The sequence below is a fragment of the Nothobranchius furzeri genome, chromosome 4 (genome assembly GCF_043380555.1).
Source record: "Nothobranchius furzeri strain GRZ-AD chromosome 4, NfurGRZ-RIMD1, whole genome shotgun sequence".
Taxonomy (NCBI): domain Eukaryota; kingdom Metazoa; phylum Chordata; class Actinopteri; order Cyprinodontiformes; family Nothobranchiidae; genus Nothobranchius; species Nothobranchius furzeri.
In genome coordinates, this window is record NC_091744.1 from 44,382,374 (window position 1) to 44,408,526 (window position 26,153).

Below are 26,153 nucleotides of genomic sequence, written 5' to 3' on the forward strand. Positions count from 1 at the left end.
ATGTGGCAAGACGCTCCTCGGGGCGCGTTTTGCTTGGCCCTCTCTCCTGGAGGCGCTCAGTCAGACCGAGTGCTGACATGTGGCAAGACGCTCCTCGGGGCGCATCTTGCTTGGGCTTCTCTCCTGGAGGCCCTCAGTCAGACCCATTGTTGACATGTGGCAAGACGCTCCTCGTGGCGCATCTTGCTTGGGCCTCTCTCCTGGAGGCGCTCAGTCAGACCGAGTGCTGACATGTGGCAAGACGCTCCTCGGGGCACGTCTTGCTGGGGCTTCTCTCCTGGAGGCGCTCAGTCAGACCCAGTGTTGACATGTGACAAGACGCTCCTCGGGGCGCGTCTTGCTTGGGCCTCTCTCCTGGAGGCGCTCAGTCAGACCCAGAGGTGACATGTGGCAAGACGCTCCTCGGGGCGCGTCTTGCTTGAGCCTCTCTCCTGGAGGCGCTCAGTCAGACCGAGTGCTGACATGTGGCAAGACGCTCCTCGGGGCGCGTCTTGCTTGGGCTTCTCTCCTGGAGGCCCTCAGTCAGACCCATTGATGGCATGTGGCAAGACGCTCCTCGGGGCACGTCTTGCTTGGGCCTCTCTCCAGAAGGCCCTCAATCAGATCCAGTGCTGACATGTGGCAAGACGCTCCTCGGGGCGCGTCTTGCTTGGGCCTCTCTCCTGGAGGTTCTCAGTCAGACCCAGTGTTGACATGTCGCAAGATGCTCCTCGGGGCACGTCTTGCTGGGGCTTCTCTCATGGAGGCACTCAGTCAGACCCAGTGTTGACATGTGGCAAGACGCTCCTCGGGGCACGTCTTGCTTGGGCCTCTCTCCTGGAGGCGCTCAGTCAGACCCAGAGAAGACATGTGTCAAGATGCTCCTCGGGGCGCGTCTTGCTTGGGCCTCTCTCCTGGAGGCGCTCAGGCAGACCGAGTGCTGACATGTGGCATGACGCTCCTCCGGGCGCGTCTTGCTTGGGCCTCTCTCCTGGAGGCGCTCAGTCAGACCCAGTGTTCACATGTGGCAAGACGCTCCTCGGGGCGCGTCTTGCTTGGGCCTCTCTCCTGGAGGCGCTCAGTCAGACCCAGTGTTGACATGTGGCAAGACGCTCCTCGGGGCACGTCTTGCTTGGGCCTCTCTCCTGGAGGCGCTCAGTCAGACCGAGTGCTGACATGTTGCAAGACGCTCCTCGGGGCGCGTCTTGCTTGGGCTTCTCTCCTGGAGGCCCTCAGTCAGACCCATTGTTGACATGTGGCAAGACGCTCCTCGGGGCGCGTCTCATTTGGGCCTCTCTCCTGGAGGCGCTCAGTAAGACCGAGTGCTGACATGTGGCAAGATGCTCCACGGGGCGCGTCTTGCTTGGGCTTCTCTCCTGGAGGCCCTCAGTCAGACCCATTGTTGACATGTGGCAAGATGCTCCTCGGGGCTCAACTTGCTTGGGCCTCTCCCCTTGAGGCCCTCTGTCAGACCCAGTGTTGACATGTGGCAAAACGCTCCTCCAGGCGCGTCTTGCTTTGGCCTCCCTCCTGGAGGCGCTCAGTCAGACCCAGTGTTGACATGTGGCAAGACGCTCCTTGGGGCGCGTCTTGCTTGGGCCTCTCTCCTGGAGAAGCTCAGTCAGACCGAGTGCTGACATGTGGCAAGACGCTCCTCGGGGCGCGTCTTGCTGGGGCTTCTCTCATGGAGGCACTCAGTCAGACCCAGTGTTGACATGTGGCAAGACGCTCCTCAGGGCGCGTCTTGCTTGGGCCTCTCTCCTGGGGAGGCGATCAGTCAGACCCAGTGTTGACATGTGTCAAGACGCTCCTCGGGCGTTTCTTGCTTGGGCCTCTCTCCTGGAGGCGCTCAGTCAGACCCAGTGTTAACATGTGACAAGACGCTCCTCGGGGCGCGTCTTGCTTGGGCCTCTCTCCTGGAGGTGCTCAGTCAGACACAGAGGTGACATGTGGCAAGACGCTCCTCGGGGCGCGTCTTGCTTGGGCCTCTCTCCTGGAGAAGCTCAGTCAGACCCAGTGTTGACATGTGGCAAGACGCTCCTCGGGGCACGTCTTGCTTGGGCCTCTCTCCTGGAGGCGCTCAGTCAGACCGAGTGCTATGTGGCAAGATGCTCCTTGGGGCGCGTCTTGCTTGGGCTTCTCTCCTGGAGGCCCTCAGTCAGACCCATTGTTGACATGTGGCAAGACGCTCCTCGGGGCGCGTCTTGCTTGGGCCTCTCTCCTGGGGAGGCAATCAGTCAGACCCAGTGTTGACATGTGTCAAGAGGCTCTTTGGGCATTTCTTGCTTGGGCCTCTCTCCTGGAGGCGCTCAGTCAGACCCAGTGTTGACATGTGGCAAGACGCTCCTCGGGGCGCGTCTTGCTTGGGCCTCTCTCCTGGAGGCGCTCAGTCAGACCTAGTGCTGACATGTGGCAAGACGCTCCTCGGGGCGTGTCTTGCTTGGGCTTCTCTCCTGGAGGCCCTCAGTCAGACCCTTCGTTGACATGTGGCAAGACGCTCCTCGGGGCGCGTCTTGCTTGGCCCTCTCTCCTGGAGGCGCTCAGTCAGACCGAGTGCTGACATGTGGCAAGACGCTCCTCGGGGCGCCTCTTGCTTGGGATTCTCTCCTGGAGGCCCTCAGTCAGACCCATTGTTGACATGTGGCAAGACGCTCCTCGGGGCGCGTCTTGCTTGGGCCTCTCTCCTGGAGGCGCTCAGTCAGACCGAGTGCTGACATGTGGCAAGACGCTCCTCGGGGCACGTCTTCCTGGGGCTTCTCTCCTGGAGGCGCTCAGTCAGACCCAGTGTTGACATGTGACAAGACGCTCCTCGGGGCGCGTCTTGCTTGGGCCTCTCTCCTGGAGGCGCTCAGTCAGACCCAGAGGTGACATGTGGCAAGACGCTCCTCGGGGCGCGTCTTGCTTGGGCCTCTCTCCTGGAGGCCCTCTGTCAGACCCAGTGTTGACATGTGGCAAGACGCTCCTCGGAGCGCGTCTTGCTTGGGCTTCTCTCCTGGAGGCCCTCTGTCAGACCCTTCATTGACATGTGGCAAGACGCTCCTCGGGGCGCGTTTTGCTTGGCCCTCTCTCCTGGAGGCGCTCAGTCAGACCGAGTGCTGACATGTGGCAAGACGCTCCTCGGGGCGCATCTTGCTTGGGCTTCTCTCCTGGAGGCCCTCAGTCAGACCCATTGTTGACATGTGGCAAGACGCTCCTCGTGGCGCATCTTGCTTGGGCCTCTCTCCTGGAGGCGCTCAGTCAGACCGAGTGCTGACATGTGGCAAGACGCTCCTCGGGGCACGTCTTGCTGGGGCTTCTCTCCTGGAGGCGCTCAGTCAGACCCAGTGTTGACATGTGACAAGACGCTCCTCGGGGCGCGTCTTGCTTGGGCCTCTCTCCTGGAGGCGCTCAGTCAGACCCAGAGGTGACATGTGGCAAGACGCTCCTGGGGGCGCGTCTTGCTTGGGCCTCTCTCCTGGAGGCGCTCAGTCAGACCGAGTGCTGACATGTGGCAAGACGCTCCTCGGGGCGCGTCTTGCTTGGGCTTCTTTCCTGGAGGCCCTCAGTCAGACCCATTGATGGCATGTGGCAAGACGCTCCTCGGGGCACGTCTTGCTTGGGCCTCTCTCCAGAAGGCCCTCAATCAGACCCAGTGCTGAAATGTGGCAAGACGCTCCTCGGGGCGCGTCTTGCTTGGGCTTCTCTCCTGGAGGCCCTCAGTCAGACCCATTGTTGACATGTGGCAAGACGCTCCTCGGGGCGCGTCTCATTTGGGCCTCTCTCCTGGAGGCCCTCAGTCAGACCCAGTTTTGACATGTGGCAAGACGCTCCTCGGGGCGCGTCTTGCTTGGGCTTCTCTCCTGGAGGCCCTCAGTCAGACCCATTGTTGACATGTGGCAAGACGCTCCTCGGGGCACGTCTTGCTTGGGCCTCTCTCCTGGAGGCCCTCTGTCAGACCCAGTGTTGACATGTGGCAAAACGCTCCTGCTGGCGCGTCTTGCTTTGGCCTCCCTCCTGGAGGCGCTCAGTCAGACCCAGTGTTGACATTTGGCAAGACGCTCCTTGGGGCGCGTCTTGCTTGGGCCTCTCTCCTGGAGAAGCTCAGTCAGACCGAGTGCTGACATGTGGCAAGACGCTCCTCGGGGCGCGTCTTGCTGGGGCTTCTCTCATGGAGGCACTCAGTCAGACCCAGTGTTGACATGTGGCAAGACGCTCCTCAGGGCGCGTCTTGCTTGGGCCTCTCTCCTGGGGAGGCGATCAGTCAGACCCAGTGTTGACATGTGTCAAGACGCTCCTCGGGCGTTTCTTGCTTGGGCCTCTCTCCTGGAGGCGCTCAGTCAGACCCAGTGTTAACATGTGACAAGACGCTCCTCGGGGCGCGTCTTGCTTGGGCCTCTCTCCTGGAGCTGCTCAGTCAGACACAGAGGTGACATGTGGCAAGACGCTCCTCGGGGCGCGTCTTGCTTGGGCCTCTCTCCTGGAGAAGCTCAGTCAGACCCAGTGTTGACATGTGGCAAGACGCTCCTCGGGGCACGTCTTGCTTGGGCCTCTCTCCTGGAGGCGCTCAGTCAGACCGAGTGCTATGTGGCAAGATGCTCCTTGGGGCGCGTCTTGCTTGGGCTTCTCTCCTGGAGGCCCTCAGTCAGACCCATTGTTGACATGTGGCAAGACGCTCCTCGGGGCGCGTCTTGCTTGGGCCTCTCTCCTGGGGAGGCAATCAGTCAGACCCAGTGTTAACATGTGTCAAGAGGCTCTTTGGGCATTTCTTGCTTGGGCCTCTCTCCTGGAGGCGCTCAGTCAGACCCAGTGTTGACATGTGGCAAGACGCTCCTCGGGGCGCGTCTTGCTTGGGCCTCTCTCCTGGAGGCGCTCAGTCAGACCTAGTGCTGACATGTGGCAAGACGCTCCTCGGGGCGTGTCTTGCTTGGGCTTCTCTCCTGGAGGCCCTCAGTCAGACCCTTCGTTGACATGTGGCAAGACGCTCCTCGGGGCGCGTCTTGCTTGGCCCTCTCTCCTGGAGGCGCTCAGTCAGACCGAGTGCTGACATGTGGCAAGACGCTCCTCGGGGCGCCTCTTGCTTGGGATTCTCTCCTGGAGGCCCTCAGTCAGACCCATTGTTGACATGTGGCAAGACGCTCCTCGGGGCGCGTCTTGCTTGGGCCTCTCTCCTGGAGGCGCTCAGTCAGACCGAGTGCTGACATGTGGCAAGACGCTCCTCGGGGCACGTCTTGCTGGGGCTTCTCTCCTGGAGGCGCTCAGTCAGACCCAGTGTTGACATGTGACAAGACGCTCCTCGGGGCGCGTCTTGCTTGGGCCTCTCTCCTGGAGGCGCTCAGTCAGACCGAGTGCTGACATGTGGCAAGACGCTCCTCGGGGCACGTCTTGCTGGGGCTTCTCTCCTGGAGGCGCTCAGTCAGACCCAGAGGTGACATGTGGCAAGACGCTCCTCGGGGCGCGTCTTGCTTGGGCCTCTCTCCTGGAGGCCCTCTGTCAGACCCAGTGTTGACATGTGGCAAGACGCTCCTCGGAGCGCGTCTTGCTTGGGCTTCTCTCCTGGAGGCCCTCTGTCAGACCCTTCATTGACATGTGGCAAGACGCTCCTCGGGGCGCGTTTTGCTTGGCCCTCTCTCCTGGAGGCGCTCAGTCAGACCGAGTGCTGACATGTGGCAAGACGCTCCTCGGGGCGCATCTTGCTTGGGCTTCTCTCCTGGAGGCCCTCAGTCAGACCCATTGTTGACATGTGGCAAGACGCTCCTCGTGGCGCATCTTGCTTGGGCCTCTCTCCTGGAGGCGCTCAGTCAGACCGAGTGCTGACATGTGGCAAGACGCTCCTCGGGGCACGTCTTGCTGGGGCTTCTCTCCTGGAGGCGCTCAGTCAGACCCAGTGTTGACATGTGACAAGACGCTCCTCGGGGCGCGTCTTGCTTGGGCCTCTCTCCTGGAGGCGCTCAGTCAGACCCAGAGGTGACATGTGGCAAGACGCTCCTGGGGGCGCGTCTTGCTTGGGCCTCTCTCCTGGAGGCGCTCAGTCAGACCGAGTGCTGACATGTGGCAAGACGCTCCTCGGGGCGCGTCTTGCTTGGGCTTCTTTCCTGGAGGCCCTCAGTCAGACCCATTGATGGCATGTGGCAAGACGCTCCTCGGGGCACGTCTTGCTTGGGCCTCTCTCCAGAAGGCCCTCAATCAGACCCAGTGCTGACATGTGGCAAGACGCTCCTCGGGGCGCGTCTTGCTTGGGCTTCTCTCCTGGAGGCCCTCAGTCAGACCCATTGTTGACATGTGGCAAGACGCTCCTCGGGGCGCGTCTCATTTGGGCCTCTCTCCTGGAGGCCCTCAGTCAGACCCAGTTTTGACATGTGGCAAGACGCTCCTCGGGGCGCGTCTTGCTTGGGCTTCTCTCCTGGAGGCCCTCAGTCAGACCCATTGTTGACATGTGGCAAGACGCTCCTCGGGGCACGTCTTGCTTGGGCCTCTCTCCTGGAGGCGCTCAGTCAGACCGAGTAGTGACATGTGGCAAGACGCTCCTCGGGGCGCGTCTTGCTTGGGCCTCTCTCCTGGAGGCGCTCAGTCAGACCGAGTGCTGACATAAGGCAAGACGCTCCTCGGGGCGCGTCTTGCTGGGGCCTCTCTCCTGGAGGTGCTCAATCAGACCCAGTGGTGACACGTGGCAAGACGCTCCTCGGGGCGCGTCTTGCTTGGGCCTCTCAACTGGAGGAGCTCAGTCAGACCCAGTGGTGACACGTGGCAAGACGCTCCTCGGGGCGCATCTTGCTTGGGCCTCTCTCCTGGAGGCGCTAAGTCAGACCCAGTGTTGACAAGTGGCAAGACGCTCCTCGGGGCGCGTCTTGCTTGGGCCTCTCTCCAGAAGGCCCTCAATCAGACCCAGTGTTGACACGTGGCAAGACGCTCCTCGGGGCGCTTCTTGCCTGGGCCTCTCTCCTGGAGGCGCTCAGTCAGAAACAGTGGTGACATGTGGCAAGACGCTCCTCGGGGCGCGTATTGCTTGGGCCTCTCTCCTGGATGCCCTCTGTCAGACCCAGTGTTGACATGTGGCAAGACTCTCCTCGGGGCGCGTCTTGCTTGGGCTTCTCTCATGGAGGCCCTCAGTCAGACCCAGTGTTGACATGTGTCAAGACGCTCCTCGGGGCGTGTCTTGCTTGGGCCTCTCTCCTGGAGGCGCTCAGTCAGACCCAGTGTTGACATGTGGCAAGACGCTCCTCGGGGCACTTCTTGCTTGGGCTTCTCTCCTGGAGGCCCTCAGTCAGACCCATTGTTGACATGTGGCAAGACGCTCCTCGGGGCACGTCTTGCTTGGGCCTCTCTCCTGGAGGCGCTCAGTCAGACCGAGTAGTGACATGTGACAAGACGCTCCTCGGGGCGCGTCTTGCTTGGGCCTCTCTCCTGGAGGCGCTCAGTCAGACCCAGTGTTGACATGTGGCAAGACGCTCCTCGGGGCGCATCTTGCTTGGGCCTCTCTCCTGGAGATTCTCAGTCAGACCCAGTGTTGACATGTGGCAAGATGCTCCTTGGGGTGCGTCTTGCTGGGGCTTCTCTCATGGAGGCACTCAGTCAGACCCAGTGTTGACATGTGGCAAGACGCTCCACGGGGCACGTCTTGCTTGGGCCTCTCTCCTGGAGGCGCTCAGTCAGACCCAGAGGAGACATGTGTCAAGATGCTCCTCGGGGCGCGTCTTGCTTGGGCCTCTCTCCTGGAGGCGCTCAGTCAGACCGAGTGCTGACATGTGGCAAGACGATGCGCGGGGCACGTCTTGCTTGGGCTTCTCTCCTGGAGGCCTTCAGTCAGACCCATTGTTGACATGTGGAAAGACGCTCCTCGGGGCGCGTCTTGCTTGGGCCTCTCTCCAGAAGGCCCTCAATCAGACCCAGTGTTGACACGTGGCAAGACGCTCCTCGGGGCGCTTCTTGCTTGGGCCTTTCTCCTGGAGGCGCTCAGTCAGACCCAGTGGTGACACGTGGCAAGACGCTCCTCGGGGCGCGTATTGCTTGGGCCTCTCTCCTGGATGCCCTCTGTCAGACCCAGTGTTGACATGTGGCAAGACTCTCCTCGGGGCGCGTCTTGCTTGGGCTTCTCTCATGGAGGCCATCAGTCAGACCCAGTGTTGACATGTGGCAAGACTCTCCTCGGGGCGCGTCTTGCTTAGGCTTCTCTCATGGAGGCCCTCAGTCAGACCCAGTGTTGACATGTGTCAAGACGCTCCTCGGGGCGTGTCTTGCTTGGGCCTCTCTCCTGGAGGCGCTCAGTCAGACCCAGTGTTGACATGTGGCAAGACGCTCCTCGGGGCGCTTCTTGCTTGGGCTTCTCTCATGGATGCCCTCTGTCAGACCCAGTGTTGACATGTGGCAAGACTCTCCTCGGGGCGCGTCTTGCTTGGGCTTCTCTCATGGAGGCCCTCAGTCAGACCCAGTGTTGACATGTGTCAAGGCGCTCCTCGGGGCGTGTCTTGCTTGGGCCTCTCTCCTGGAGGCGCTCAGTCAGACCCAGTGTTGACATGTGGCAAGACGCTCCTCAGGGCGCTTCTTGCTTGGGCTTCTCTCCTGGAGGCCCTCAGTCAGACCCATTGTTGACATGTGGCAAGACGCTCCTCGGGGCACGTCTTGCTTGGGCCTCTCTCCTGGAGGCGCTCAGTCAGACCGAGTAGTGACATGTGACAAGACGCTCCTCGGGGCGCGTCTTGCTTGGGCCTCTCTCCTGGAGGCGCTCAGTCAGACCCAGTGTTGACATGTGGCAAGACGCTCCTCGGGGCGCATCTTGCTTGGGCCTCTCTCCTGGAGGTTCTCAGTCAGACTCAGTGTTGACATGTGGCAAGATGCTCCTCGGGGCGCGTCTTGCTGGGGCTTCTCTCCTGGATGCCCTCTGTCAGACCCAGTGTTGACATGTGGCAAGACTCTCCTCGGGGCGCGTCTTGCTTGGGCTTCTCTCATGGATGCCATCAGTCAGACCCAGTGTTGACATGTGTCAAGACGCTCCTCGGGGCGTGTCTTGCTTGGGCCTCTCTCCTGGAGGCGCTCAGTCAGACCCAGTGTTGACATGTGGCAAGACGCTCCTCGGGGCGCTTCTTGCTTGGGCTTCTCTCCTGGAGGCCCTCAGTCAGACCCATTGTTGACATGTGGCAAGACGCTCCTCGGGGCACGTCTTGCTTGGGCCTCTCTCCTGGAGGCGCTCAGTCAGACCCAGTGTTGACAGGTGGCAAGACGCTCCTCGGGGCGCGTCTTGCTTGGGCCTCTCTCCTGGAGGTTCTCAGTCAGACCCAGTGTTGACATGTCGCAAGATGCTCCTCGGGGCACGTCTTGTTGGGGCTTCTCTCATAGAGGCGCTCAGTCAGACCGAGTGCTGACATGTGTCAAGATGCTCCTCGGGGCGCGTCTTGCTTGGGCCTCTCTCCTGGAGGCGCTCAGTCAGACCGAGTGCTGACATGTGGCAAGACGCTCCTCCGGGCGCGTCTTGCTTGGGCCTCTCTCCTGGAGGCGCTCAGTCAGACCCAGTGTTCACATGTGGCAAGACGCTCCTCGGGGCGCGTCTTGCTTGGGCCTCTCTCCTGGAGGCGCTCAGTCAGACCCAGTGTTGACATGTGGCAAGACGCTCCTCGGGGCACGTCTTGCTTGGGCCTCTCTCCTGGAGGCGCTCAGTCAGACCGAGTGCTGACATGTTGCAAGACGCTCCTCGGGGCGCGTCTTGCTTGGGCTTCTCTCCTGGAGGCCCTCAGTCAGACCCATTGTTGACATGTGGCAAGACGCTCCTCGGGGCGCGTCTCATTTGGGCCTCTCTCCTGGAGGCGCTCAGTAAGACCGAGTGCTGACATGTGGCAAGATGCTCCTCGGGGCGCGTCTTGCTTGGGCTTCTCTCCTGGAGGCCCTCAGTCAGACCCATTGTTGACATGTGGCAAGATGCTCCTCGGGGCGCATCTTGCTTGGGCCTCTCCCCTTGAGGCCCTCTGTCAGACCCAGTGTTGACATGTGGCAAAACGCTCCTCCAGGCGCGTCTTGCTTTGGCCTCCCTCCTGGAGGCGCTCAGTCAGACCCAGTGTTGACATGTGGCAAGACGCTCCTTGGGGCGCGTCTTGCTTGGGCCTCTCTCCTGGAGGCGCTCAGTCAGACCGAGTGCTGACATGTGGCAAGACGCTCCTCGGGGCGCGTCTTGCTGGGGCTTCTCTCATGGAGGCACTCAGTCAGACCCAGTGTTGACATGTGGCAAGACGCTCCTCAGGGCGCGTCTTGCTTGGGCCTCTCTCCTGGGGAGGCGATCAGTCAGACCGAGTGTTTACATGTGTCAAGACGCTCCTCGGGCGTTTCTTGCTTGGGCCTCTCTCCTGGAGGCGCTCAGTCAGACCCAGTGTTAACATGTGACAAGACGCTCCTCGGGGCGCGTCTTGCTTGGGCCTCTCTCCTGGAGGTGCTCAGTCAGACCCAGAGGTGACATGTGGCAAGACGCTCCTCGGGGCGCGTCTTGCTTGGGCCTCTCTCCTGGAGAAGCTCAGTCAGACCCAGTGTTGACATGTGGCAAGACGCTCCTCGGGGCACGTCTTGCTTGGGCCTCTCTCCTGTAGGCACTCAGTCAGACCGAGTGCTATGTGGCAAGATGCTCCTTGGGGCGCGTCTTGCTTGGGCTTCTCTCCTGGAGGCCCTCAGTCAGACCCATTGTTGACATGTGGCAAGACGCTCCTCGGGGCGCGTCTTGCTTGGCCCTCTCTCCTGGAGGCGCTCAGTCAGACCGAGTGCTGACATGTGGCAAGACGCTCCTCGGGGCGCCTCTTGCTTGGGATTCTCTCCTGGAGGCCCTCAGTCAGACCCATTGTTGACATGTGGCAAGACGCTCCTCGGGGCGCGTCTTGCTGGGGCTTCTCTCCTGGAGGCGCTCAGTCAGACCCAGTGTTGACATGTGACAAGACGCTCCTCGGGGCGCGTCTTGCTTGGGCCTCTCTCCTGGAGGCGCTCAGTCAGACCGAGTGCTGACATGTGGCAAGACGCTCCTCGGGGCACGTCTTGCTGGGGCTTCTCTCCTGGAGGCGCTCAGTCAGACCCAGTGTTGACATGTGACAAGACGCTCCTCGGGGCGCGTCTTGCTTGGGCCTCTCTCCTGGAGGCGCTCAGTCAGACCCAGAGGTGACATGTGGCAAGACGCTCCTCGGGGCGAGTCTTGCTTGGGCCACTCTCCTGGAGGCCCTCTGTCAGACCCAGTGTTGACATGTGGCAAGACGCTCCTCGGGGCGCGTCTTGCTCGGGCTTCTCTCCTGGAGGCCCTCAGTCAGACCCATTGTTGACATGTGGCAAGACGCTCCTCGGGGCGCTTCTCATTTGGGCCTCTCTCCTGGAGGCCCTCAGTCAGACCCAGTTTTGACATGTGGCAAGACGCTCCTCGGGGCGCGTCTTGCTTGGGCTTCTCTCCTGGAGGCCCTCAGTCAGACCCATTGTTGACATGTGGCAAGACGCTCCTCGGGGCACGTCTTGCTTGGGCCTCTCTCCTGGAGGCGCTCAGTCAGACCGAGTAGTGACATGTGGCAAGACGCTCCTCGGGGCGCGTCTTGCTTGGGCCTCTCTCCTGGAGGTGCTCAATCAGACCCAGTGTTGACACGTGGCAAGATGCTCCTCGGGGCGCGTCTTGCTTGGGCCTCTCTCCAGAAGGCCCTCAATCAGACCCAGTGTTGGCACCTGGCAAGACGCTCCTCGGGGCGCTTCTTGCTTGGGCCTCTCTCCTGGAAGCGCTCAGTCAGACCCAGTGGTGACATGTGGCAAGACGCTCCTCGGGGCGCGTATTGCTTGGGCCTCTCTCCTGGATGCCCTCTGTCAGACCCAGTGTTGACATGTGGCAAGACTCTCCTCGGGGCGCGTCTTGCTTGGGCTTCTCTCATGGAGGCCCTCAGTCAGACCCAGTGTTGACATGTGTCAAGACGCTCCTCGGGGCGTGTCTTGCTTGGGCCTCTCTCCTGGAGGCGCTCAGTCAGACCCAGTGTTGACATGTGGCAAGACGCTCCTCGGGGCGCTTCTTGCTTGGGCTTCTCTCCTGGAGGCGCTCAGTCAGACCCAGTGTTGACATGTGGCAAGACGCTCCTCGGGGCGCATCTTGCTTGGGCCTCTCTCCTGGAGGTTCTCAGTCAGACCCAGTGTTGACATGTGGCAAGATGCTCCTCGGGGCGCGTCTTGCTGGGGCTTCTCTCATGGAGGCACTCAGTCAGACCCAGTGTTGACATGTGGCAAGAAGCTCCTCGGGGCACGTCTTGCTTGGGCCTCTCTCCTGGAGGCGCTCAGTCAGACCCAGAGGAGACATGTGTCAAGATGCTCCTCGGGGCGCGTCTTGCTTGGGCCTCTCTCCTGGAGGCGCTCAGTCAGACCGAGTGCTGACATGTGGCAAGACGCTCCTCCGGGCGCGTCTTGCTTGGGCCTCTCTTCTGGAGGCGCTCAGTCAGACCCAGTGTTCACATGTGACAAAACGCTCCTCGGGGTGCGTCTTGCTTGGGCCTCTCTCCTGGAGGCGCTCAGTCAGACCGAGTGCTGACATGTGGCAAGAAGCTCCTCGGGGCGCGTCTTGCTTGGGCTTCTCTCCTGGAGGCCCTCAGTCAGATCCATTGTTGACATGTGGCAATGCGCTCCTCGGGGCGCGTCTTGCTTGGGCCTCTCTCCAGAAGGCCCTCAATCAGACCGAGTGCTGACATGTGGCAATACGCTCCTCGGGGCGCGTCTTGCTTGGGCTTCTCTCCTGGAGGCCCTCAGTCAGACCCATTGTTGACATGTGGCAAGACGCTCCTCGGGGCGCGTCTTGCTTGGGCCTCTCTCCTGGAGGCGCTCAGTCAGACCGAGTGCTGACATGTGGCAAGACGCTCCTCCGGGCGCGTCTTGCTTGGGCCTCTCTTCTGGAGGCGCTCAGTCAGACCCAGTGTTCACATGTGGAAAAACGCTCCTCGGGGTGCGTCTTGCTTGGGCCTCTCTCCTGGAGGCGCTCAGTCAGACCGAGTGCTGACATGTGGCAAGACGCTCCTCGGGGCGCGTCTTGCTTGGGCTTCTCTCCTGGAGGCCCTCAGTCAGACCCATTGTTGACATGTGGCAAGACGCTCCTCGGGGCGCGTCTTGCTTGGGCCTCTCTCCAGAAGGCCCTCAATCAGACCCAGTGCTGACATGTGGCAAGACGCTCCTCGGGGCACGTCTTGCTTGGGCTTCTCTCCTGGAGGCCCTCAGTCAGACCCATTGTTGACATGTGGCAAGACGCTCCTCGGGGCGTGTCTTGCTTGGGCCTCTCTCCTGGAGGCGCTCAGTCAGACCGAGTGCTGACATGTGGCAAGACGCTCCTCGGGGCGCGTCTTGCTTGGGCTTCTCTCCTGGAGGCCCTCAGTCAGACCCAGTGTTGACATGTGGCAAGACGCTCCTCGGGGCGCGTCTTGCTTGGGCCTCTCTCCAGAAGGCCCTCAATCAGACCCAGTGCTGACATGTGGCAAGACGCTCCTCGGGGATCGTCTTGCTTGGGCTTCTCTCCTGGAGGCCCTCAGTCAGACCCATTGTTGACATGTGGCAAGACGCTCCTCGGGGCGCGTCTCATTTTGGCCTCTCTCCTGGAGGCCCTCAGTCAGACCCAGTGTTGACATGTGGCAAGACGCTCCTCGGGGCGCGTCTTGCTTGGGCTTCTCTCCTGGAGGCCCTCAGTCAGACCCATTGTTGACATGTGGCAAGACGCTCCTCGGGGCACGTCTTGCTTGGGCCTCTCTCCTGGAGGCGCTCAGTCAGACCGAGTAGTGACATGTGGCAAGACGCTCCTCGGGGCGCGTCTTGCTTGGGCCTCTCTCCTGGAGGCGCTCAGTCAGACCGAGTGCTGACATGTGGCAAGACGCTCCTCGGGGCGCGTCTTGCTTGGGCCTCTCTCCTGGAGGCGCTCAGTCAGACCGAGTGCTGACATGTGGCAAGACGCTCCTCCGGGCGCGTCTTGCTTGGGCCTCTCTTCTGGAGGCGCTCAGTCAGACCCAGTGTTCACATGTGGCAAAACGCTCCTCGGGGTGCGTCTTGCTTGGGCCTCTCTCCTGGAGGCGCTCAGTCAGACCGAGTGCTGACATGTGGCAAGACGCTCCTCGGGGCGCGTCTTGCTTGGGCTTCTCTCCTGGAGGCCCTCAGTCAGACCCATTGTTGACATGTGGCAAGACGCTCCTCGGGGCGCGTCTTGCTTGGGCCTCTCTCCAGAAGGCCCTCAATCAGACCCGGTGCTGACATGTGGCAAGACGCTCCTCGGGGCGCGTCTTGCTTGGGCTTCTCTCCTGGAGGCCCTCAGTCAGACCCATTGTTGACATGTGGCAAGACGCTCCTCGGGGCGCGTCTTGCTTGGGCCTCTCTCCTGGAGGCGCTCAGTCAGACCGAGTGCTGACATGTGGCAAGACGCTCCTCGGGGCGCGTCTTGCTTGGGCTTCTCTCCTGGAGGCCCTCAGTCAGACCCAGTGTTGACATGTGGCAAGACGCTCCTCGGGGCGCGTCTTGCTTGGGCCTCTCTCCAGAAGGCCCTCAATCAGACCCAGTGCTGACATGTGGCAAGACGCTCCTCGGGGCGCGTCTTGCTTGGGCTTCTCTCCTGGAGGCCCTCAGTCAGACCCATTGTTGACATGTGGCAAGACGCTCCTCGGGGCGCGTCTCATTTGGGCCTCTCTCCTGGAGGCCCTCAGTCAGACCCAGTGTTGACATGTGGCAAGACGCTCCTCGGGGCGCGTCTTGCTTGGGCTTCTCTCCTGGAGGCCCTCAGTCAGACCCATTGTTGACATGTGGCAAGACGCTCCTCGGGGCACGTCTTGCTTGGGCCTCTCTCCTGGAGGCGCTCAGTCAGACCGAGTAGTGACATGTGGCAAGACGCTCCTCGGGGCGCGTCTTGCTTGGGCCTCTCTCCTGGAGGCGCTCAGTCAGACCGAGTGCTGACATAAGGCAAGACGCTCCTCGGGGCGCGTCTTGCTGGGGCCTCTCTCCTGGAGGTGCTCAATCAGACCCAGTGGTGACACGTGGCAAGACGCTCCTCGGGGCGCATCTTGCTTGGGCCTCTCTCCTGGAGGTGCTAAGTCAGACCCAGTGTTGACACGTGGCAAGACACTCCTCGGGGCGCTTCTTGCCTGGACCTCTCTCCTGGAGGCGCTCAGTCAGACCCAGTGGTGACATGTGGCAAGACGCTCCTCGGGGCGCGTATTGCTTGGGCCTCTCTCCTGGATGCCCTCTGTCAGACCCAGTGTTGACATGTGGCAAGACTCTCCTCGGGGCGCGTCTTGCTTGGGCTTCTCTCATGGAGGCCCTCAGTCAGACCCAGTGTTGACATGTGTCAAGACGCTCCTCGGGGCGTGTCTTGCTTTGGCCTCTCTCCTGGAGGCGCTCAGTCAGACCCAGTGTTGACATGTGGCAAGACGCTCCTCGGGGCGCTTCTTGCTTGGGCTTCTCTCCTGGAGGCCCTCAGTCAGACCCAGTGTTGACATGTGGCAAGACGCTCCTCGGGGCGCATCTTGCTTGGGCCTCTCTCCTGGAGGTTCTCAGTCAGACCCAGTGTTGACATGTGGCAAGATGCTCCTCGGGGCGCGTCTTGCTGGGGCTTCTCTCATGGAGGCACTCAGTCAGACCCAGTGTTGACATGTGGCAAGACGCTCCTCGGGGCACGTTTGCTTGGGCCTCTCTCCTGGAGGCGCTCAGTCAGACCCAGAGGAGACATGTGTCAAGATGCTCCTCGGGGCGCGTCTTGCTTGGGCCTCTCTCCTGGAGGCGCTCAGTCAGACCGAGTGCTGACATGTGGCAAGACGCTCCTTCGGGCGCGTCTTGCTTGGGCCTCTCTCCTGGAGGCGCTCAGTCAGACCCAGTGTTCACATGTGGCAAGACGCTCCTCGGGGCGCGTCTTGCTTAGGCCTCTCTCCTGGAGGCGCTCAGTCAGACCGAGTGCTGACATGTGGCAAGACGATCCTCGGGGCGCGTCTTGCTTGGGCTTCTCTCCTGGAGGCCCTCAGTCAGACCCATTGTTGACATGTGGCAAGACGCTCCTCGGGGCGCGTCTTGCTTGGGCCTCTCTCCAGAAGGCCCTCAATCAGACCCAGTGTTGACATGTGGCAAGACGCTCCTCGGGGCGCTTCTTGCTTGGGCCTTTCTCCTGGAGGCGCTCAGTCAGACCCAGTGGTGACATGTGGCAAGACGCTCCTCGGGGCGCGTATTGCTTGGGCCTCTCTCCTGGATGCCCTCTGTCAGACCCAGTGTTGACATGTGGCAAGACTCTCCTCGGGGCGCGTCTTGCTTGGGCTTCTCTCATGGACGCCATCAGTCAGACCCAGTGTTGACATGTGTCAAGACGCTCCTCGGGGCGTGTCTTGCTTGGGCCTCTCTCCTGGAGGCGCTCAGTCAGACCCAGTGTTGACATGTGGCAAGACGCTCCTCGGGGCGCTTCTTGCTTGGGCTTCTCTCCTGGAGGCCCTCAGTCAGACCCATTGTTTACATGTGGCAAGACGCTCCTCGGGGCACGTCTTGCTTGGGCCTCTCTCCTGGAGGCGCTCAGTCAGACCCAGTGTTGACAGGTGGCAAGACGCTCCTCGGTGTGTGTCTTGCTCTGGCCTCTCTCCTGGAGGTTCTCAGTCAGACCCAGTGTTGACATGTCGCAAGATGCTCCTCGGGGCACGTCTTGCTGGGGCTTCTCTCATGGAGGCACTCAGTCAGACCCAGTGTTGACATGTGGCAAGACGCTCCTCGGGGCACGTCTTGCTTGGGCCTCTCTCCTGGAGGCGCTCAGTCAGACCCAGAGAAGACATGTGTCAAGATGCTCCTCGGGGCGCGTCTTGCTTGGGCCTCTCTCCTGGAGGCGCTCAGTCAGTCCGAGTGCTGACATGTGACAAGACGCTCCTCCGGGCGCGTCATGCTTGGGCCTCTCTCCTGGAGGCGCTCAGTCAGACCCAGTGTTCACATGTGGCAAGACGCTCCTCGGGGCGCGTCTTGCTTGGGCCTCTCTCCTGGAGGCGCTCAGTCAGACCCAGTGTTGACATGTGGCAAGATGCTCCTCGGGGCACGTCTTGCTTGGGCCTCTCTCCTGGAGGCGCTCAGTCAGACCGAGTGCTGACATGTTGCAAGACGCTCCTCGGGGCGCGTCTTGCTTGGGCTTCTCTCCTGGAGGCCCTAAGTCAGACCCATTGTTGACATGTGGCAAGACACTCCTCGGGGCGCCTCTCATTTGGGCCTCTCTCCTGGAGGCGCTCAGTAAGACCGAGTGCTGACATGTGGCAAGACGCTCCTCGGGGCGCGTCTTGCTTGGGCCTCTCCCCTTGAGGCCCTCTGTCAGACCCAGTGTTGACATGTGGAAAAACGCTCCTCCAGGCGCGTCTTGCTTTGGCCTCCCTCCTGGAGGCGCTCAGTCAGACCCAGTGTTGACATGTGGCAAGACGCTCCTTGGGGCGCGTCTTGCTTGGGCCTCTCTCCTGGAGGCGCTCAGTCAGACCGAGTGCTGACATGTGGCAAGACGCTCCTCGGGGCGCGTCTTGCTGGGGCTTCTCTCATGGAGGCACTCAGTCAGACCCAGTGTTGACATGTGGCAAGACGCTCCTCAGGGCGCGTCTTGCTTGGGCCTCTCTCCTGGGGAGGCGATCAGTCAGACCCAGTGTTGACATGTGTCAAGACGCTCCTCGGGCGTTTCTTGCTTGGGCCTCTCTCCTGGAGGCGCTCAGTCAGACCCAGTGTTGACATGTGACAAGACGCTCCTCGGGGCGCGTCTTGCTTGGGCCTCTCTCCTGGAGGTGCTCAGTCAGACCCAGAGGTGACATGTGGCAAGACGCTCCTCGGGGCGCGTCTTGCTTGGGCCTCTCTCCTGGAGAAGCTCAGTCAGACCCAGTGTTGACATGTGGCAAGAGGCTCTTTGGGCGTTTCTTGCTTGGGCCTCTCTCCTGGAGGCGCTCAGTCAGACCCAGTGTTGACATGTGGCAAGACGCTCCTCGGGGCGCGTCTTGCTTGGGCCTCTCTCCCTGAGGCGCTCAGTCAGACCTAGTGCTGACATGTGGCAAGACGCTCCTCGGGGCGCGTCTTGCTTGGGCCTCTCTCCTGGAGGCGCTCAGTCAGACCGAGTGCTGACATGTGGCAAGACGCTCCTCGGGGCGCGTCTTGCTGGGGCTTCTCTCATGGAGGCACTCAGTCAGACCAGGTGTTGACATGTGGCAAGACGCTCCTCAGGGCGCGTCTTGCTTGGTCCTCTCTCCTGGGGAGGCGATCAGTCAGAGCCAGTGTTGACATGTGTCAAGACGCTCCTCGGGCGTTTCTTGCTTGGGCCTCTCTCCTGGAGGTGCTCAGTCAGACCCAGAGGTGACATGTGGCAAGACGCTCCTCGGGGCGCGTCTTGCTTGGGCCTCTCTCCTGGAGAAGCTCAGTCAGACCCAGTGTTGACATGTGGCAAGACGCTCCTCGGGGCACGTCTTGCTTGGTCCTCTCTCCTGGAGGCGCTCAGTCAGACCGAGTGCTGACATGTGGCAAGATGCTCCTTGGGGCGCGTCTTGCTTGGGCTTCTCTCCTGGAGGCCCTCAGTCAGACCCATTGTTGACATGTGGCAAGACGCTCCTCGGGGCGCGTCTTGCTTGGGCCTCTCTCCTGGGGAGGCAATCAGTCAGACCCAGTGTTGACATGTGTCAAGAGGCTCTTTGGGCGTTTCTTGCTTGGGCCTCTCTCCTGGAGGCGCTCAGTCAGACCCAGTGTTGACATGTGGCAAGACGCTCCTCGGGGCGCGTCTTGCTTGGGCCTCTCTCCTGGAGGCGCTCAGTCAGACCTAGTGCTGACATGTGGCAAGACGCTCCTCGGGGCGCGTCTTGCTTGGGCTTCTCTCCTGGAGGCCCTCAGTCAGACCCTTCGTTGACATGTGGCAAGACGCTCCTCGGGGCGCGTCTTGCTTGGCCCTCTCTCCTGGAGGCGCTCAGTCAGACCGAGTGCTGACATGTGGCAAGACGCTCCTCGGGGCGCCTCTTGCTTGGGATTCTCTCCTGGAGGCCCTCAGTTAGACCCATTGTTGACATGTGGCAAGACGCTCCTCGGGGGGCGTCTTGCTTGGGCCTCTCTCCTGGAGGCGCTCAGTCAGACCGAGTGCTGACATGTGGCAAGACGCTCCTCGGGGCACGTCTTGCTGGGGCTTCTCTCCTGGAGGCGCTCAGTCAGACCCAGTGTTGACATGTGGCAAGACGCTCCTCGGGGCACGTCTTGCTTGGGCCTCTCTCCTGGAGGCGCTCAGTCAGACCGAGTAGTGACATGTGGCAAGACGCTCCTCAGGGCGCGTCTTGCTTGGGCCTCTCTCCTGGAGGCGCTCAGTCAGACCGAGTGCTGACATAAGGCAAGACGCTCCTCGGGGCGCGTCTTGCTGGGGCCTCTCTCCTGGAGGCGCTCAATCAGACCCAGTGGTGACACGTGGCAAGACGCTCCTCGGGGCGCATCTTGCTTGGGCCTCTCTCCTGGAGGCGCTAAGTCACACCCAGTGTTGACACGTGGCAAGACGCTCCTCGGGGTGCTTCTTGCTTGGGCCTCGCTCCTGGAGGCGCTCAGTCAGACCCAGTGGTGACATGTGGCAAGACGCTCCTCGGGGCGCGTATTGCTTGGGCCTCTCTCCTGGATGCCCTCTGTCAGACCCAGTGTTGACATGTGGCAAGACTCTCCTCGGGGCGCGTCTTGCTTGGGCTTCTCTCATGGAGGCCCTCAGTCAGACCCAGTGTTGACATGTGTCAAGACGCTCCTCGGGGCGTGTCTTGCTTGGGCCTCTCTCCTGGAGGCGCTCAGTCAGACCCAGTGTTGACATGTGGCAAGACGCTCCTCGGGGCGCTTCTTGCTTGGGCTTCTCTCCTGGAGGCCCTCAGTCAGACCCATTGTTGACATGTGGCAAGACGCTCCTCGGGGCACGTCTTGCTTGGGCCTCTCTCCTGGAGGCGCTCAGACAAACCGAGTAGTGACATGTGACAAGACGCTCCTCGGGGCGCGTCTTGCTTGGGCCTCTCTCCTGGAGTCGCTCAGTCAGACCCAGTGTTGACATGTGGCAAGACGCTCCTCGGGGCGCATCTTGCTTGGGCCTCTCTCCTGGAGGTTCTCAGTCAGACCCAGTGTTGACATGTGGCAAGATGCTCCTCGGGGCGCGTCTTGCTTGGGCTTCTCTCATGGACGCCATCAGTCAGACCCAGTGTTGACATGTGTCAAGACGCTCCTCGGGGCGTGTCTTGCTTGGGCCTCTCTCCTGGAGGCGCTCAGTCAGACCCAGTGTTGACATGTGGCAAGACGCTCCTCGGGGCGCTTCTTGCTTGGGCTTCTCTCCTGGAGGCCCTCAGTCAGACCCATTGTTTACATGTGGCAAGACGCTCCTCGGGGCACGTCTTGCTTGGGCCTCTCTCCTGGAGGCGCTCAGTCAGACCCAGTGTTGACAGGTGGCAAGACGCTCCTCGGTGTGTGTCTTGCTCTGGCCTCTCTCCTGGAGGTTCTCAGTCAGACCCAGTGTTGACATGTCGCAAGATGCTCCTCGGGGCACGTCTTGCTGGGGCTTCTCTCATGGAGGCACTCAGTCAGACCCAGTGTTGACATGTGGCAAGACGCTCCTCGGGGCACGTCTTGCTTGGGCCTCTCTCCTGGAGGCGCTCAGTCAGACCCAGAGAAGACATGTGTCAAGATGCTCCTCGGGGCGCGTCTTGCTTGGGCCTCTCTCCTGGAGGCGCTCAGTCAGTCCGAGTGCTGACATGTGACAAGACGCTCCTCCGGGCGCGTCATGCTTGGGCCTCTCTCCTGGAGGCGCTCAGTCAGACCCAGTGTTCACATGTGGCAAGACGCTCCTCGGGGCGCGTCTTGCTTGGGCCTCTCTCCTGGAGGCGCTCAGTCAGACCCAGTGTTGACATGTGGCAAGATGCTCCTCGGGGCACGTCTTGCTTGGGCCTCTCTCCTGGAGGCGCTCAGTCAGACCGAGTGCTGACATGTTGCAAGACGCTCCTCGGGGCGCGTCTTGCTTGGGCTTCTCTCCTGGAGGCCCTAAGTCAGACCCATTGTTGACATGTGGCAAGACACTCCTCGGGGCGCGTCTCATTTGGGCCTCTCTCCTGGAGGCGCTCAGTAAGACCGAGTGCTGACATGTGGCAAGACGCTCCTCGGGGCGCCTCTTGCTTGGGCCTCTCCCCTTGAGGCCCTCTGTCAGACCCAGTGTTGACATGTGGAAAAACGCTCCTCCAGGCGCGTCTTGCTTTGGCCTCCCTCCTGGAGGCGCTCAGTCAGACCCAGTGTTGACATGTGGCAAGACGCTCCTTGGGGCGCGTCTTGCTTGGGCCTCTCTCCTGGAGGCGCTCAGTCAGACCGAGTGCTGACATGTGGCAAGACGCTCCTCGGGCGTTTCTTGCTTGGGCCTCTCTCCTGGAGGCGCTCAGTCAGACCCAGTGTTGACATGTGACAAGACGCTCCTCGGGGCGCGTCTTGCTTGGGCCTCTCTCCTGGAGGTGCTCAGTCAGACCCAGAGGTGACATGTGGCAAGACGCTCCTCGGGGCGCGTCTTGCTTGGGCCTCTCTCCTGGAGAAGCTCAGTCAGACCCAGTGTTGACATGTGGCAAGACGCTCCTCGGGGCACGTCTTGCTTGGTCCTCTCTCCTGGAGGCGCTCAGTCAGACCGAGTGCTGACATGTGGCAAGATGCTCCTTGGGGCGCGTCTTGCTTGGGCTTCTCTCCTGGAGGCCCTCAGTCAGACCCATTGTTGACATGTGGCAAGACGCTCCTCGGGGCGCGTCTTGCTTGGGCCTCTCTCCTGGGGAGGCAATCAGTCAGACCCAGTGTTGACATGTGTCAAGAGGCTCTTTGGGCGTTTCTTGCTTGGGCCTCTCTCCTGGAGGCGCTCAGTCAGACCCAGTGTTGACATGTGGCAAGACGCTCCTCGGGGCGCGTCTTGCTTGGGCCTCTCTCCTGGAGGCGCTCAGTCAGACCTAGTGCTGACATGTGGCAAGACGCTCCTCGGGGCGCGTCTTGCTTGGGCCTCTCTCCTGGAGGCGCTCAGTCAGACCGAGTGCTGACATGTGGCAAGACGCTCCTCGGGGCGCGTCTTGCTGGGGCTTCTCTCATGGAGGCACTCAGTCAGACCCAGTGTTGACATGTGGCAAGACGCTCCTCAGGGCGCGTCTTGCTTGGTCCTCTCTCCTGGGGAGGCGATCAGTCAGACCCAGTGTTGACATGTGTCAAGACGCTCCTCGGGCGTTTCTTGCTTGGGCCTCTCTCCTGGAGGTGCTCAGTCAGACCCAGAGGTGACATGTGGCAAGACGCTCCTCGGGGCGCGTCTTGCTTGGGCCTCTCTCCTGGAGAAGCTCAGTCAGACCCAGTGTTGACATGTGGCAAGACGCTCCTCGGGGCACGTCTTGCTTGGTCCTCTCTCCTGGAGGCGCTCAGTCAGACCGAGTGCTGACATGTGGCAAGATGCTCCTTGGGGCGCGTCTTGCTTGGGCTTCTCTCCTGGAGGCCCTCAGTCAGACCCATTGTTGACATGTGGCAAGACGCTCCTCGGGGCGCGTCTTGCTTGGGCCTCTCTCCTGGGGAGGCAATCAGTCAGACCTAGTGTTGACATGTGTCAAGAGGCTCTTTGGGCGTTTCTTGCTTGGGCCTCTCTCCTGGAGGCGCTCAGTCAGACCCAGTGTTGACATGTGGCAAGACGCTCCTCGGGGCGCGTCTTGCTTGGGCCTCTCTCCTGGAGGCGCTCAGTCAGACCTAGTGCTGACATGTGGCAAGACGCTCCTCGGGGCGCGTCTTGCTTGGGCTTCTCTCCTGGAGGCCCTCAGTCAGACCCTTCGTTGACATGTGGCAAGACGCTCCTCGGGGCGCGTCTTGCTTGGCCCTCTCTCCTGGAGGCGCTCAGTCAGACCGAGTGCTGACATGTGGCAAGACGCTCCTCGGGGCGCCTCTTGCTTGGGATTCTCTCCTGGAGGCCCTCAGTTAGACCCATTGTTGACATGTGGCAAGACGCTCCTCGGGGCGCGTCTTGCTTGGGCCTCTCTCCTGGAGGCGCTCAGTCAGACCGAGTGCTGACATGTGGCAAGACGCTCCTCGGGGCACGTCTTGCTGGGGCTTCTCTCCTGGAGGCGCTCAGTCAGACCCAGTGTTGACATGTGGCAAGACGCTCCTCGGGGCACGTCTTGCTTGGGCCTCTCTCCTGGAGGCGCTCAGTCAGACCGAGTAGTGACATGTGGCAAGACGCTCCTCAGGGCGCGTCTTGCTTGGGCCTCTCTCCTGGAGGCGCTCAGTCAGACCGAGTGCTGACATAAGGCAAGACGCTCCTCGGGGCGCGTCTTGCTGGGGCCTCTCTCCTGGAGGCGCTCAATCAGACCCAGTGGTGACACGTGGCAAGACGCTCCTCGGGGCGCATCTTGCTTGGGCCTCTCTCCTGGAGGCGCTAAGTCACACCCAGTGTTGACACGTGGCAAGACGCTCCTCGGGGTGCTTCTTGCTTGGGCCTCGCTCCTGGAGGCGCTCAGTCAGACCCAGTGGTGACATGTGGCAAGACGCTCCTCGGGGCGCGTATTGCTTGGGCCTCTCTCCTGGATGCCCTCTGTCAGACCCAGTGTTGACATGTGGCAAGACTCTCCTCGGGGCGCGTCTTGCTTGGGCTTCTCTCATGGAGGCCCTCAGTCAGACCCAGTGTTGACATGTGTCAAGACGCTCCTCGGGGCGTGTCTTGCTTGGGCCTCTCTCCTGGAGGCGCTCAGTCAGACCCAGTGTTGACATGTGGCAAGACGCTCCTCGGGGCGCTTCTTGCTTGGGCTTCTCTCCTGGAGGCCCTCAGTCAGACCCATTGTTGACATGTGGCAAGACGCTCCTCGGGGCACGTCTTGCTTGGGCCTCTCTCCTGGAGGCGCTCAGACAAACCGAGTAGTGACATGTGACAAGACGCTCCTCGGGGCGCGTCTTGCTTGGGCCTCTCTCCTGGAGTCGCTCAGTCAGACCCAGTGTTGACATGTGGCAAGACGCTCCTCGGGGCGCATCTTGCTTGGGCCTCTCTCCTGGAGGTTCTCAGTCAGACCCAGTGTTGACATGTGGCAAGATGCTCCTCGGGGCGCGTCTTGCTTGGGCTTCTCTCATGGACGCCATCAGTCAGACCCAGTGTTGACATGTGTCAAGACGCTCCTCGGGGCGTGTCTTGCTTGGGCCTCTCTCCTGGAGGCGCTCAGTCAGACCCAGTGTTGACATGTGGCAAGACGCTCCTCGGGGCGCTTCTTGCTTGGGCTTCTCTCCTGGAGGCCCTCAGTCAGACCCATTGTTTACATGTGGCAAGACGCTCCTCGGGGCACGTCTTGCTTGGGCCTCTCTCCTGGAGGCGCTCAGTCAGACCCAGTGTTGACAGGTGGCAAGACGCTTCTCGGTGTGTGTCTTGCTCTGGCCTCTCTCCTGGAGGTTCTCAGTCAGACCCAGTGTTGACATGTCGCAAGATGCTCCTCGGGGCACGTCTTGCTGGGGCTTCTCTCATGGAGGCACTCAGTCAGACCCAGTGTTGACATGTGGCAAGACGCTCCTCGGGGCACGTCTTGCTTGGGCCTCTCTCCTGGAGGCGCTCAGTCAGACCCAGAGAAGACATGTGTCAAGATGCTCCTCGGGGCGCGTCTTGCTTGGGCCTCTCTCCTGGAGGCGCTCAGTCAGTCCGAGTGCTGACATGTGACAAGACGCTCCTCCGAGCGCGTCATGCTTGGGCCTCTCTCCTGGAGGCGCTCAGTCAGACCCAGTGTTCACATGTGGCAAGACGCTCCTCGGGGCGCGTCTTGCTTGGGCCTCTCTCCTGGAGGCGCTCAGTCAGACCCAGTGTTGACATGTGGCAAGATGCTCCTCGGGGCACGTCTTGCTTGGGCCTCTCTCCTGGAGGCGCTCAGTCAGACCGAGTGCTGACATGTTGCAAGACGCTCCTCGGGGCGCGTCTTGCTTGGGCTTCTCTCCTGGAGGCCCTAAGTCAGACCCATTGTTGACATGTGGCAAGACACTCCTCGGGGCGCGTCTCATTTGGGCCTCTCTCCTGGAGGCGCTCAGTAAGACCGAGTGCTGACATGTGGCAAGACGCTCCTCGGGGCGCGTCTTGCTTGGGCCTCTCCCCTTGAGGCCCTCTGTCAGACCCAGTGTTGACATGTGGAAAAACGCTCCTCCAGGCGCGTCTTGCTTTGGCCTCCCTCCTGGAGGCGCTCAGTCAGACCCAGTGTTGACATGTGGCAAGACGCTCCTTGGGGCGCGTCTTGCTTGGGCCTCTCTCCTGGAGGCGCTCAGTCAGACCGAGTGCTGACATGTGGCAAGACGCTCCTCGGGGCGCGTCTTGCTGGGGCTTCTCTCATGGAGGCACTCAGTCAGACCCAGTGTTGACATGTGGCAAGACGCTCCTCAGGGCGCGTCTTGCTTGGGCCTCTCTCCTGGGGAGGCGATCAGTCAGACCCAGTGTTGACATGTCTCAAGACGCTCCTCGGGCGTTTCTTGCTTGGGCCTCTCTCCTGGAGGCGCTCAGTCAGACCCAGTGTTGACATGTGACAAGACGCTCCTCGGGGCGCGTCTTGCTTGGGCCTCTCTCCTGGAGGTGCTCAGTCAGACCCAGAGGTGACATGTGGCAAGACGCTCCTCGGGGCGCATCTTGCTTGGGCCTCTCTCCTGGAGAAGCTCAGTCAGACCCAGTGTTGACATGTGGCAAGACGCTCCTCGGGGCACGTCTTGCTTGGTCCTCTCTCCTGGAGGCGCTCAGTCAGACCGAGTGCTGACATGTGGCAAGATGCTCCTTGGGGCGCGTCTTGCTTGGGCTTCTCTCCTGGAGGCCCTCAGTCAGACCCTTCGTTGACATGTGGCAAGACGCTCCTCGGGGCGCGTCTTGCTTGGCCCTCTCTCCTGGAGGCGCTCAGTCAGACCGAGTGCTGACATGTGGCAAGACGCTCCTCGGGGCCCCTCTTGCTTGGGATTCTCTCCTGGAGGCCCTCAGTTAGACCCATTGTTGACATGTGGCAAGACGTTCCTCGGGGCGCGTCTTGCTTGGGCCTCTCTCCTGGAGGCGCTCAGTCAGACCGAGTGCTGACATGTGGCAAGACGCTCCTCGGGGCACGTCTTGCTGGGGCTTCTCTCCTGGAGGCGCTCAGTCAGACCCAGTGTTGACATGTGGCAAGACGCTCCTCGGGGCACGTCTTGCTTGGGCCTCTCTCCTGGAGGCGCTCAGTCAGACCGAGTAGTGACATGTGGCAAGACGCTCCTTGGGGCGCGTCTTGCTTGGGCCTCTCTCCTGG